General features: G+C 50.0%; 1 long non-coding RNA gene across 1 annotated transcript in view; it reads right to left on the reverse strand.

The window, feature by feature from the left end:
- Positions 1-6,420: 6,420 nt before the first annotated feature.
- LOC113267606 (uncharacterized) overlaps positions 6,421-14,929 on the reverse strand; it is a 55,072-nt gene continuing 46,563 nt past the window's right edge. The window contains exons 6-7 of the long non-coding RNA XR_003320881.4: positions 11,593-11,865; positions 6,421-10,979 (exon numbers count right to left, since the gene is read on the reverse strand). This is a non-coding gene — a long non-coding RNA (uncharacterized LOC113267606). The remainder of the gene's footprint in view (positions 10,980-11,592; positions 11,866-14,929) is intronic.

A 14,929-nucleotide genomic window follows, 5' to 3' on the forward strand; every position in this document is an offset into this window, starting at 1 on the left:
GTGACAGTCAATAGGGTTTCTTGGAAATATTCCGTCTCTCGGCCTTCTGGTTATGTGGTAAGATTGCATTTCCTTTTACATGAGCTGTGGCCCTATGACTTGGGCTAGCCATGATGTATGAGCAGAAGTAATAGACATGGCTACTGAGTAGACCATCTGGGATGTCCCAGATGGTGGATGCTCTGTCCACCAGGTCCCTGCGTGAAGACGGGCTTGTGAGGGGCAGAAAGCATGGTGGAAATTGAAACCTTTGTGGTCGCAAGCCACTAACTGAGATGTGGGGATGTTTGTTACCGCATTATGACACGGCCTGCCATGACTGATATGGTCAGAGACAGGCACACTGGTGGGGACAACACATAACAGGAATGAGGACAGGAAAGGACTGGAATTAGTAGATCCTGCCCCTTTCCTTTTCAGCGCCCCCTCCCCAAGTCTGGTCCCACAGAGTCACTGTCTGAGCCACAACCACAGCCCAGGCCCCTGACACTAAGGAAGACAGACAGAAAAAGACACCAGTTGTCTTCATCTTCATTCCAGGAGTTTCACTTGATTTCCCTTGAAGGGGCATGGAAGCCCTCTCTCTTGCTCTTTATTACATTCTGAGGATTCTTCATTCCCTCTGTGGAGCCTGCATTTATCCGGAACTCTATCAGCACCACTGAGCAGCCATAAACCAGAAGCTGTCGGAAAGACAATCTGCAGAGAAGAAAGTCAAAGCCAGGGTCCTGGGGCACAGAAGGGACCCCTGAGAATGGAGCCCCCAGGACGGTGCGAGCTCCTTCACATGTGCAGGGACACCAGGCTTCCTAGGGTAGCAATTCCACCTGCTGGGATCCACGGAGACTAAATTCCTACAAATATTAAATGCCATCGATTGAAGGGTGCATCTTTATGTACCACTAAGAAAGAAAAAACACTGCCAATTAAACCAAGACATGATGCTTTATTATCCCTTTGAATTTTTATTTTATATCTATTGAAAGGGCTCATTTAGACTTATTTAGACATAGATTTTTATCCTCTATCACCACTATGCACATATTAAATGGAAAATCTCAGCAAAATAAATTGGTCAAGTTAGCCTAAAACCTCCTCCCATTCAGAGTTCAACACTTGTGAATTTCTTGTCATCTCAGACTCCTTGATGTTTGCGTTTTTCACACAATATCCTCTTCTGGGACATCAAGAGTGTAGGTGGTGTGACACTTCTTAAAAGAGCATGCCACCTTGTCCCAGGGATTTTGTTTCAAGTAGACACTCACTCTTCAAGTTTTGATGCCGGCACTTCTCTTTTAAATCTTGCCGGAAGTTATCAGGCAACCGTGTCACTGTCACCAGGCCAAGAATGATTGTGAGACACTGTGGATTCTAAAACAAACCCTGATTTCAGAAAGGTTAAAATGTGTGTGGAGGGGGACAAGGGTGTCTTTGGATCAGCGGGCTCTCCGCTCGCCCCCTTACTGATTCTGCTTCTAACGTAATAGAGAAGAGTCTTCAGTCAGAAAGCTGTGGTTTCAAATCCCAGCCACTCCACTCCTAGCTCTGTGATGTATTCTTCAGGGTTGTCTGGGATCTGCCACGGTAACAAACAACCCCCAAATCTCAGCGGCTTCCCCCAGTACAAGTTAGTTTTACCCAATCTACTCAAGGTCAAGGTGACCGGGCAGGGGGGCTGTCCTCCTTGTGCTAACTGCTTCGAACTTGTGGTCCCACCACCTCAACAAAGCCCAGTCCACCACCACCTGGATGGGTGGGTGGGAGGAGAGGAACAGACTCCGCGATTACAGACGGGCTTTCCCAGCTTCACCCGGAACAGGCACCCATCGCTTCCACCCACATTTCATCAGCCACAACGAGTCTAATGGCCCTGCCCAACTGCGAGGGGCCCAGAACTGTGCTTTTCTGGGTCCTCGGGAAGGACGAAAAAGCAAAATCGTCATGCCAATAGTCAAGTCCAGCACAGCGACTCTAGGCAATTTGCTAAGCCCCTCTGAACCTTCGTTTCTTATCCAAAGGAGAGTTATGAATGTGTCTATTTCTTTGGGCTGTTATGAAGGATGCCATGTGGGACACGCTTTGCATTGGGCCTGGAACACACTGGCTGTGCTGTATCATGACCTCCTAAAGGCACATAGAACACTCTTCCCACCTGGAAACAACTAACTTCCCTCCCAAGGCATCTCTTCTCTCAGATGAAAGAGTCCCAGCAACCATCCCCTTCTCATTATTTTCAGACCCCTCTCCATTCAGGTCTCCCCCCAGAGGAGACCCTCATAAGAACTAATCACTCCTCTGTGTCTCTGCTTATCTGATCCTGGCACCTCTGAACACTTGCTATGTGACCCTTGCCAAGTATGCAGCCCTCTCTGGGCCTTAGCTTCTTCATCCATAAAATAAAGAGTCCTGGCAGAGCTCCCCACCTCCCTCCTCGCTCTAGCCCACTGGTGCCAGGTATGTGGGTTGGGGGTGGGGGTGGGGGTAGAAAGGTTGGCATGTTGCCAGAGCTCATTTTTCAAGACAAGGTGAGAATCCCCATTTTTGTCTGAAATCTGCCAGCTTTTTAAGGTTGACAACTATTTCTTAGGAAGAAAATTAACTCCATGTGCGCCAAACAAAACCTGTCGATGGAGGGGTTTTGGCAAGTTTACGAGCTCCGTCTACATGTTGGGTCGGTGAGAGGCTGGAAGGGGACTCTGGAAGTCCCCTTTGAATGGGTGTTCCTGGGCCCAAACACATGTCCTGTGTGGCATCAGAGTTTCTGGAAAGGCCCAGGAATCAGCTGTTTTAAAATTTTATTTATTTATTTTTGTAAGTAATTTCTATAGTCAAGGTGGGGCTCAAACTCACAACTGGGAAATCAAGAGCGGGCTGCTCCCCTGACCGGCCAGCCAAGCACCTCCCGGCCTTGTTTGAAAAGCTCCCCCATGTGGGTCTAAGGAGCTGCAGGAGTGAAGCAGAGACAGGTGCTGATCCCTGCATGGGGTCCTCATGGGTGCTAGGCTTTGTGTAAGATTCCTCTGTGGATGGTCACTACACCCTCACAGCGGCCCACGAGTGAACCTGGCTCTGGTGTCCTCACTGCCCAGAGGCCGGAGGGATGAGGCATAAAAGTTAACAACTTGCCCAGAGACCTGTGGCTGGCAGGGGAGTCTGAGGTCAGTCTGACTCCAGAATCCAGAAGAAGAAAGAGAAGAAGGGAGGGAAGAATTTAGAGATGCGTGGATGGATGGATGGATGGATGGATGGATGGAAAGAAGAATGGATGTGTGATGGGTGGGCGGGTGGAAAGAAGAAAGGAAGAAGGAAAGGAAGAAAAGAAGTCAAGGAGAGAGAGAAGGAGGAATAGTAGTGTGGGGAGGAGTTGAAGGAATGAAGGGAGAAAGGATGAGTTAATGAATTACATGAGAGATGAATAGGGACTAAGTAAGGGGCGGCGAACTGTGCCCTGGGTGAGCTCCGATCCTAGGGGACCAGGACCGCCGGAGCTGAGGGTCGGGAGAAGACGGTCTCAGGCCGACGCCCTCCGGCCCGAGCCGCCCAGAGCCTCGCCGGGGTCGCTGCGCCGCCGCCGGCTTCTGCATCCCGCCGCCTGGCCGGGACGTGCTCGGCATTCGCGACGGGGGAGCGGGCGCCGGGCATCCGCGGGGCCTTGCTGCACCCCAGCGGCGGCGCGCGGCACTGCAGCACCCTCCCCGGGGACCGCACGCGGCCTCTCCGTCCGCCCCGCCCCGCGCGCCGCCCGCATGTTCCCTAGCAACCGGCCCCGGCGGCCGCGGCCAGAGCTCCCGCAGCGGCGCGCCGGCTGCAAACTTTAGCATCTCCCGGTCTGGCATCCGCTGGAGGGAATGGAGGGAGAAGCGTCTCCCGTGGCTTCTCCTGCAAAGGTTTTCTCTTTCTCGCCTCCGTGAAAAAGGATAACGAGATGGGGGTGGGAGCAGGAAATGGTTTAAGTTAATTTAAACTGTCTGTCGCGGGCAACAATCCAGAGGTTTTTCCCTGTTTTTCAGAGTCACGTCTGAAGCGTTGAGGGAAGCTCTTTGCTGCAGCCCAGCGGCCGCTGGTAGATCTTGGAAAATCGAGGTGCAGGCGCCGCTTAGAAAGGGTCCCACCAAGGAGCAGCACCCCGGCCTGGAGGTGGCGTGGCTGGTGGCCCAGGCGGGTGGGCTCGGTCCTGGACCCTTGAAAGGGCGTGGCTAACACTGACCGAGGCCTTGCTCTTTGCCGGACACTTTTAATACATGGGCTCATTTTATCTGCCGAAGCCACGAGATTGGTAATATTCTTCCCCACTTCGCAGATAGGAAACTGAAGAGGAGATAAGGACTCAGAGCCAGTTAGTGGCAATGCCCGGGTTTTAAGTCGTGAAGGTCCATCCAGAGTTCACTGTCTAAAGGGCTCTGCTGAAAGTGGATGCTGTGACCGTTCCCATCCTACAGGTAAAGATATTGAGGCCTCCAGAGGCTTGTCCAAGGCCACGTGTCTACAGTCGTCCTCCCACCTGTATCCCTGAAATCCTTCCTAGAACTCTGAGAGCTGACCTCATACAGCTGCACAGCTGGTGGTGGACTGGCAGGAGCCCGTCTCCGAAGTGGCCGCGAGGGTGCAGTCCCTATCAGTGGTCCTGATGACACAGGCTGTGTCCAGGGCCCTGTGTGCAGCTTCAGGGGGGCTCAGAGGCTGAGCCCACGCAATCCCTCCCCACCTGTCTCCTGCCTCCCTCCTCTGTGCCTAGAGGCATGGCACAGACACGTGGGGCTTCATTTCACCTGACAACTCATTCCTGCATTCAATCAATATTTCCTGAGAGTCTGCAGATGCCAGGCACTGTGCTGGACAGAGAGGGGACAGTGGGGGACAGGGTACTTAGTGATGAAGGCAGGCAACAAAGAAGTCGACCAAGGAATGCAGAAGATGATTCTGGATGCTAGTAAGTGCTGGCAATAAGGGAGACAGAAACAAGGTGACTCACTCAAAAGGGCTGGGGTGGGAGACCCTGTTGTCACCGCTCTGATGTGAACCCCACCTTTACCACCGTACCTGTTGCATTGTGATGTGGGGGCCTACGTCTGCAGCTGTCCCCCCACCAGGTGTGACAGCTCTGAAGCTTGCTAAGGGAGCTCGGAGATGGCTGGGGAGTCCCCCGAGAGGCACTTGTGCTTCCCACTGGTTTCGGGAACGGGATCACAGTGACAGTCACGGTGCCCTGAGCCCTTGCTCTGTTCCATTGCATACCTCCTCTCCATCAATCCGAGCAGCAGCCTTTCAGACAGATACTATTACTAACCCCATTTCCCAGATGTGGAAACTGAGGTCACACCTCTCTCGAAGGAGAGCCAGGAATTGAACAAAGACGCCCTGATTTCAGCACCCTACAGTCTGACTCGCAGCTGGACTCAGACTCAGTGAGAAATGCTTTAGGGAAGGAAGAAGAGGCACCGGGTGTGTTACCTTGAGCAAGTCACTCCCCTCTCTGCGCCTCCATTTCCTGAGGCCTGCAAAACAGGGGTGAAGCAGAATGCTCACCTTGGCTGGGTTGTTCATTTTGGGGATCAAATGACATCATCCAAGTAACCTGTCCAGCAAGAAGCCTGAAATTCAGGAACAGATTTTTTTAAATTAGAGGACGAATAAATGAATGAATGAGCTTTATAAATGTTAGTTTTCTTCCTTGTTCCCCAATTCTGTAATAATAGTAGTTTAAAAAAAAAAAACAATTAAGTTCTGCTGGGGCTGCTTCTATGCCCAAATCCGTGCATGCTACAGCTGGCCATGTTGGTGATGTGCTTGTAGCCTGTCTCAAGGGCAGATCTCACCGGGCAGCACAAGCCCCAGCTTGTGGCTAACGTGTAAGGCAAGAGCCCCCATCAAAGTCCTTCTGCTCAGGTATTTGGGAATCAGACAGACCAGGCCCAAATCCCCATCTGCACCTCCTTGCTGTGTGATCTTGGGCAGATGTCTTAACCTCTCTGATGTGTGAATTCTTCACTTGTGATAAAAACACCTGCCACATAGAGTTCTCCTAAGGATGCCATCCAAGTCTCCTTTCCCTAAGTGGTGAGGGTGGAGGGTATCACACACACATACATAGCTATTCACTGCCTTAACTTTAAGTCATCCATTATTCTCTTTCCTTGGGCTCCTTCCTCACGTGGCCGTCCCCCGTCCCCCATCCAATCCACCAGCAATTCCCACCCATGTCAGGTCAGAATGTAACACTGAGCCCGGGCTTTTCTGTCTGCCCTCCCTGCACCCTCCCTGGTCCCAGCCACCGTCCTCCCCAACCTGGACAACTAGAACAGCCTCCAAACTGCTCTCCCAGCCCTGCCCTGCCCCTCCCCACTACACCCACTCCCCAGAGAGCAGCCAGAGAGGCCTGCGGACTTCCAAATCAGGTCCCTCCCCAGTTTAGACCCCCTAGTTGCTTCCCCTTGAACTCAGAATAATAGACTTCCATTGCTGTGCTGGGCATTCCGTGTTTGTCCTCAAGATCACTCTCCATCCCTGTCCACCTGTTCGGTGCTCAGAAGCAGAACTGAAGGGACTGCATCACCTTTGCCCTCTGGTTTCTGGGGGATTCGGCCACTAGGGGATGCCAGCAGACCAGGGGGCAGGAGGAGAGAGAGTGTCAGCAGTGGCCAGGTCCCTCTGATGGAAGCTGCAGGTGGCCCCTGCAGGTATAACAATGCCCGGGTTCCCCTAACTGCTCCTCCCTGGCCTCCTGAGGACGAGGGGTGGCCACCAGGGTGCCACAGCTGCTGATCCCAGGGTGTTTGTCACTTTGCGTTAATATCCTTCAACCCTACCCAGACCTCTAGAACCAGTCCCTATATCACATTCCCTGAGTGTGCCTCCTGTTATCTGTCTGGACAGTGACTAACACTAAGACCCCCGTGATTGAGCCCCTGAGGCCCTCCATCCTCTCCTTACTCTGCACTACCCTCTGGCCACACCTGGCTTCTTTCTGTCCCTCCCGCACACCCAGCTTGTGGCCTCCTCAGAGGCACCGTGCTTGCTCTTCCATCCAGCCTGGGACACTGTGCCCGGATTTTTTGCACAGCTGGTCTCAGCCCAAATGTCACTGTGGAGGGAGGCTTTCCCTAACCACCTGTCACACACACCCTTGTTCACTCCAAATGCTTTGGACACCAAGACGTGTGGCATGTCTTCCACACCAACAACCAATTCTCCAACTCTCCAGACACCATCTGGGGGTCCTACAATTCAGTCCAATTCTGATGCCAACCACCCATGGTTAGCGCATTCGCTTAACCCTAACCGGGCTAAGGGCTCGGTCCCGCAAGACTCCCCCACTTCAGATGCCAATCACAAGTCCCAGGCCCCCTGTACTTCTGACAGGTGGGCTATAAATCGGGTTCCCACAACCCCCTCCTCAGGTTTGATCATTTGCTAGAATGACTCACAGAACCCTGGAAAACAGTTTCCCTAGTCGATTACTGGTTTCTTATAAAAGGATACAACTCCGGAACAGCCAGAAGGAAGAGATACATAGCAGGAGGAATGGGGGGGGGGGCGGTGCATGGAGATCCTGAGCCCTATTTAGGCACATCCCCTCTCCCAGCACCCCGATGTGTTCGCCAACCTGGAAGCTCTCCAGACCCCATTGTTGAGGGGTTTTATGGAGGTTCCATTACACAGGCAGGATTGATTCTATCATTAGCAATTGGTGATTGAACTCCATCTCCAGTCCTTCCCTTCTCTTGGGAGGTCAGGGGGTGGGGCTGAAAGTTCCAAAAGCTCTAGTCAGGCCTTGCTTTTGCTGGTGACCTGCCCCCATTCTGAAGCTAAGGTGGGGGGTGGGGAGATCTCCCCTCCAGCCATTCATTAGCATACAAAAGATACTCTTAACACTCCAGAGATTCCAAGGGTCTTAGAAGTTCTACAGCAGGAACTAGGACAAAGACCAAATGTTACAACACATGATACTCCTATTACCCATCACTCAGTAAATTATAAGGGTTTTAAGAGCTCTGTGCTAGGAACTGGGGTCAAAGACCAAATATATATGGTATAATATCACGCACCCTAATTAATTTCCTTCACTGGACTTGCATCAATCCAAAATTAGTGCTGTTAAAAAGAACACCACAGCCCCAAAAGGATACCATTTAAGCCATCGGGGCAAACCTAGACTTAATACTTAACCTAACTGCACGTTCAACGTGCCAGGAATGTAACCTTCAACCAGACAACATGGAATTTCTGGATCAATACTAAAATTTACTGAGAGGCTCTCCTTAGGAGAGCATCCTTGCCTAAACAATGTATCCCTGGCTCCCCTCCACTTGCTAGATGGGATACCTCCCGGATTCATGAATCCTTTCACAGAGCCAATTAGATCTTCACATTTACTCCATTGAATTTTGGGTGTTTTTTTAACAGTCCCTTCATGTATTTGAACACTTGGGAGTTCTGTCTATTTCTGCCTATAGACATGTTAGTTGTGCAAAGGGCAGGGTGTTGTTGTTGTTGTTGTTGTTCACTGCTGTACCATGGGCGCCTCCTGCCATGCCTGGAACTTAGGAGAAACTCGGTCAATATTTATGGAACACAAGAGCTGTCTGTTCACTTAGGAGGAGGGACTGAGGACACTTGCTCTGAAGCCCTTGAAGGCAGAGGGAGCACTTGAGCGTCTCTTAAAGGACATGATCGTGGCTTTATTGCCTCAAAGCTCTCCATGAGTCCTCTCAGGGCCCCAGAACTCAGGCAGCGCGGTAATATTCCCAGGCGTGCTACCTGGAGAAGTAGCTGGATATCGACAGAAGTCTCAACTCTGGAGTCAGACACATCTGGGTTTGGATCCTGGCTCTGCTCTACCCTTCACGTCCCTGGCCCTCAGTTTCCCTATCAACTGAAAAGAGGGGTCATTGTGAGGATAGACGAGACCAGGTATGTAAGGTTTCTGGTACTGCCTTGTCCCCTGCACCGTGACTGGGGATGAAGAATTAGGACGCAAAGGGAATGTGTGATGTCGCTGTGTCCCCAAGAAAGGGGCCCTGGCTGAGCCCCAAGTTGGAAGGGGGGGAATAGGCAGATCTGTGCCTCTGTAACCAGACTCAAGGGGTTCACCATTTGGAGCGCATTAAATAGAACACAAACCGAGAAAGTGTTGGAAGCAAAGAACTCTTTTTTGCTTGTGACAAGTAAAGAGACAGGGAGATAGATCTCCAAGCACCATCTCGCCGTGGGGTTAGTACAGGAAGCTTTTCTGCAGTGGATTAGGGGGTGGGGGCAGGGAGCTTTCATATACATTAAGGAACTTATACATAGTCTATGACTTAGGCACCTTGGTTCAACTGTGCACGCCTAGCGTGTCAACATGCTAGCGTATACACTGTATGTTCACAAATCGGCGAAAAAGTCCCTCCAACTGAGGACCTCCCATTGCATCCTAGCTAACACCACCATTCCTGGGCAGACTCTGAGGGCCTGGCTCGGTGGGGCGTCCAGGCTGAGAAAGGTTCGTGGAGCCCTCCACATACAAGCCCAGAGAGAAGCAGCAGAGGGGTCCCAGGCACCTGGAGCAGTGAGGGCATCGGGGAAGGACCTTGGGAAGCCTTAGAAAGGCTCGCGGGCGTCCCTCAGCAGCACATATGGCCCGCCCTCCAAGGACTTGTGGGGAATCTCAGCGGATGATGAGTTTCCTTCTCCAACCCCTTGATCCCCTCACCCCACAGAACTTAACGGGACCCCCAAGGCAAAAAAAGCAAAGCTAAATTGGCTGAGACTTGTTTCCCACCACCCGGAAGAATGGAGCTCAAATGACGAATTAAGACAAAGCGAATGAATAAAGAAAGTAGCATTTCTTGCACACCCGAGTCTTGGACTGAGACTCATTCCCACCACAGATCACCTTGCCAGGAGCCCCCACGGGACATGTGTCTTCCTTCCCTCCTGAAAGAGACCGGCTGGAAAAGAGAAATCTTGAGGGGCCCTGGGCTTCTGAAAGGCTGTCCTGGGCCAGGGACAGCAATTCTGTGGGGCTCCAGTGGGGACAAGTAGCAATGGCCAGAGGTACAAGTGTGGTTGAATCCCAAGAAGCTCCTCGAGGCCGGAGTTGCCCAGTGAGGGAAGGAACCACTGTGAGAGGAAGTGAGCTTCCTGGCCCAGCAGGTATGCAAGTAGACGCTATCGGAGGTGTGGAGAGGTGACTCCTACTGGGGAGCTGGCCTGACAAATAAAACAGAGGCCTCTTTGGGGCGCCTGGGTGGCACAGCGGTTAAGCGTCTGCCTTCGGCTCAGGGCGTGATTCCGGCGTGATGGGATCGAGCCCCACACCAGGCTCTTCTGCTATGAGCCTGCTTCTTCCTCTCCCACTCCCCCTGCTTGTGTTCCCTCTCTCGCTGGCTGTCTCTATCTCTGTCGAATAAATAAATAAAATCTTTAAAAAAAAAACCAGAGGCCTCTTTGAAGCGTAATAGTGTACAAGTCTGAAAGTAAAGCCCAGAGTGACAGTGAGTAATCAGAGCCAGGTCGTTAGTGGGATATATGGGGAATCGAGGAAGAGGGGGAAGTAAAAGAGAGAGGACGAAGAACATAAGGGGCCCAGCTGGGAAGCGGATGTGATTCTGGTAGTCCAATACTGATAAAGAGTTCTTCAAAGATAGCATTTCCCCAGGGTGGACCACACGTCTACAACAGTCAGAACAGCCTACACCATGCTACAGAGCAAGTAAACCATGATCTCTCGGTGCCCTAACATGATACGATGTTGTCTCATTCATGCGAAGTCTGGACGGCCCTACAGCTCTGATTTCTGGAACATATGGCCTCCAAGCGAAAGAGAGGCGAAGGGGGACCACCAGCACTTATCTGTCCCAACCCAAAAGTGGTGCTGGACTCTGCCACTTGCGGGCCATTGGCCAGAACTCGTCATGTGATCCCAACCATCTGGTCTCAGCCTGGTGATAAGATTTCACAGCTCTCTGACACTGCTGACCTCCTTTACGGTTCAGAGCCTGCAGGAAAAAACCAGAACAGTTTACTGAGCCTACAAAACGCTCTCTGTTCCTAACACGTTCCTTCCTGTGATTATCTCCTATGGAGGGCAAATGATGCCAATTTCCCATGTGGGATGGCAAAGTAAACTTTCCTTTTCAAGAAATTTATTTATTTTTAAAAACTGAGTCTATTTAAAGAAGAATATTAATTCTGTTCCAAGTCAAACTGTGCAGCACATATATTAATATTTATTTTAGAAGAGGTAATACATACTTCAAAATTCAAAAAGTATTACAGTATAGCAAGCGAAAACTCAGCTCCGTCCCCAGCCACACAATTCCCCTTCCGTTAGTACTTTTTATAAATGACTTCATGGATTCTTTCGCTCTTACCAACAACACTGTGATGGACCTCCCTGTGTGTACTCCATTTGGCGTGCAAATGGGTACATTAAGGCTAAGTCCCTAGAAAGAAAATTCTGGGGCCCCTGGTGTGGGCATGTACCTCCCCATGGTTCAGTTGGGTGCGTGGCTGCCATGTTAGTGGGACAGGTTTTCAGCAAAGGCCCACTCAGGGCAATTTGGACCGTACATGATTTTATTAGTTTGCTCAACACACCTTGATACGTACCTATCCTGAGTCAGCCCTGTGCTGGGAACAAGTAATAGAAAGATGAATTTGACTCAGTCTTGACCTCAAAGAGTTCATGATCTAGCTGGAAAAGGCAGGTGCACCAGTCGGTTGCTATGGTTATCTACTGCAGCACGTTTACCACTCCGAAACTTAGAGGCGCCGAGCAACAACTAGGATGCTGACGGATTCCGTGGGCCAGGGACTCCAAAAGGGCAGATCCAGGACGGTTTTTCTCTGTTCCCGGATATCTGAGGTCTCAGCTGGGGGGACCTGAATGATAGCGAAGAGAAGGATCCATTTCCACAATGGTTTCTTCATTCCCAGCTCTGGTGCCCATGCTGGGAGCTGAGCTGAGACTGTCAACCAGAGCTCTTAACGTGTGGCCTCTTCAGCAGGGCAGTCACGGGGTCATTAGACTACCTACAAGGTGGTTCAGGGCTCCTAGAGCAATTGTTCTAGTGATCACAGCAGAAGCTGCATGGCCGTGGTTGACTCAGCCTTGGAAGCCATGCATTGTCATTTGCACCGCAAGCCAGCCATGATTCAAGCAGAGGGGTGAGTGTTTTAAAGCGGCCACGTGGCTGATCGTAATACAGGATACACGTTGCAGTAGAGGCAGGTCGAGCACACAGAGAGCCCAGTACAAGAGTGACAGCTTCATTCCCTCGGAGAGCGATAAGAAGACACTCAGGGAAAGCCATTGAAAGGAGGTGACACAGAACTGAGGACTGAAAAGTACGAGCGAAGTTACCAAAGGCTAAAATGGAGTGGGAGGAGGAAGGGAGGGTTTCAGGCAAAGGGAACCGAGTGTGCAATGATTTATGAATGCTTTGAAAGGCTTGTGCATGAAAAGGTGAGGAACTTCCACGCAGAGGGTAAGAGGCCAGGCTATGGAGTCATGGACAGGAGTTGAGATCTTAGCTCTGCCACTTTCCGGCTACGGAGTCATGGACAGGAGTTGAGATCTTAGCTCTGCCACTTTCCGGCTACGGAGTCATGGACAGGAGTTGAGATCTTAGCTCTGCCACTTTCCGGCTACGGAGTCATGGACAGGAGTTGAGATCTTAGCTCTGCCACTTTCCGGCTATGTGACAAGTGAGCCTCAGCTCCCTCACCTGTAAAAAGCCTCAGGGTTCTGCAGCCCTTCAGATTATTCTGAGGAATAACTGAGGTAAGACGGGTCCTGGCATAAAAGCGTTGGAGGCATGTTTGCTGTTGACATCACTATGAAATCTTGGCCGGGCTTTGGAATCATCAAGGGAGCTTTAAAAAACACTGATGTAACAAAAGCACGAAACTTATTATACTCTGAAAATCACAAAACGTGGTTGAAGGAAATTAAGGAGACCTGAAGAAATGAGAAGACATCCCATGTTCATAGATCAGAAGACTTAGTAGGGCTGCCGCCTTAGCAAGACTTCCCAAATGGATCTAGCTTCCACTCAATCCCTATCAATATCCCAGCTGACTCAGTGTATCCTAAAATTCACGTGGAAATTCAAGGAACCCAGAATACAATCTTACATTCTCGGAAAAGAAGATAAAATTGGAGGGATCATGCTTCCCTCTTTCAAAACTTACTACAAAGCCACGGTAACCGAGACAGTGTGGTATTGACATCGTACATCTGTGGAACAGATCTGAGAGGCCAGAAATAAGCCTCTATGTCTATGGCCAATGGATTTGGGATGAGGTCCACTCAATGGACAAAGAACAGTCTTTCCAACAAATGGTCTTGGGACAACTGGATATCCACATGCAAAAGCGTGAACAAAGTTGAACCTCCTCCTTGCACCACATGCAAAAATTATTCAAAATGGATCAAAGTCCTAACTGTAAGAGCTCAAACTATCTAAACGCTTTGAAGAAACATAAGAGAAAATCTTGGTGGTCTTAGATTTGGATCTGAGATGTGACACCAAAATCATAAGCTGCAAAAGAAAAACTAGACGAATCGGGCTTCATCAAAATTAAAAACGTTGTACCTCAAAGGACACCATCTAAAAAGGGAAGGGGCGTCTGGCTGGTTCAGTCAGAAGAGCATGAGACTCTTGATCTTGGTGTTGTGAGTTCGAGCCCCACGTGGGGTGTAGAGATCACTTAAAAATGTCTAAAAATCTAAAAAAAAAATTTTTTTAAAGGGAAAGGACCACCCACAGAATGGGAGGAAAAGGATGCCAATTACATAGCTGACTAGCACCTACCATATATAAAGAACATTCATAACTCAATAATAAAAACACGGATAACCCAATTTTAAAATGGGCCAAGAACCTGTGAAAAGATGCTCAACATTATCCATGAAGGAAATGCAGATCAACACCACCCGGAGACACTGCCTCACACCTACCACGTAGGCTAGAATCCCAAAGATAGAGAGTGACACATGCTGGTGAGAATGTGAAGAGGAAGGGACCCTCTCACTCTGCCAGAGGGAATGCAGAATGGTGTGGCCACTTCGGGAAACATTCTTCAAATACTAAACATAGAGGGGCGCCTGGGTGGGTCAGTCGTTAAGCATCTGCCTTCGGCTCAGGTCATGATCCCAGGGTCCTGGGATCGAGTCCCACATCGGGCTCCCTGCACAGCGGGGAGCCTGCTTCTCCCTCTCTCTCTCTGCTGCTCCCCCTGCTTGTGCTCTCTCTCGCTCTCAAATAAATAAATAATCTTTAAAAAAAATCCCATACAGGAATGTTTACAGCAGCAGAATTCATAACAACCAAAGAGTGGAAAAAGCCCAAATTTCCATCCACCAATGAAGGAATAAATAAAATGTGTTATATCCACATAATAAAATATTACTCAGCAACAACAACAACAAAATGAAGTACTGATCCATCCTCCAACGTGGATCAACGTTGAAAACATGATGCTTTGTGAAAGAAGCCAGGCTCAAAGGACCACATATTATATGATCCCATTCATGTGAAATTTCTACAAGAGGCAAATCTACAGAGATCGAAGGTAGATTACTTGTGACCTATGGCTAGGAGTGCGGGGAGACAGGGGAAGATGGGGAGGATTGGGGAGTGACCACAAAGGGGTGCATGACATCTTCTTGGGGTCATGAAAATGTGTTTATTTATTTTTTTAAAAGATTTAGTTTTTAAGTAATCTCTGCACCCCACGTGGGGCTCGAACTTACAACCCCGAGATCAAGAGTCACCTGTTCCATTGACTGAGCCAGCCAGGTGCCCCAAAAATGCTTTTAAATCAATAGCAGTAAACATTTTCCCCCATTTCTCTTTTGTATGGTCTCTAGGAAATGATGGATGTTAACTAAACGTACTGTGGTTATCATTTCACAGGATTTGCAAACCGAGTCATTGCACTG

The sequence above is a fragment of the Ursus arctos genome, unplaced genomic scaffold (genome assembly GCF_023065955.2).
Source record: "Ursus arctos isolate Adak ecotype North America unplaced genomic scaffold, UrsArc2.0 scaffold_2, whole genome shotgun sequence".
NCBI classification, from domain to species: Eukaryota; Metazoa; Chordata; class Mammalia; order Carnivora; family Ursidae; genus Ursus; species Ursus arctos.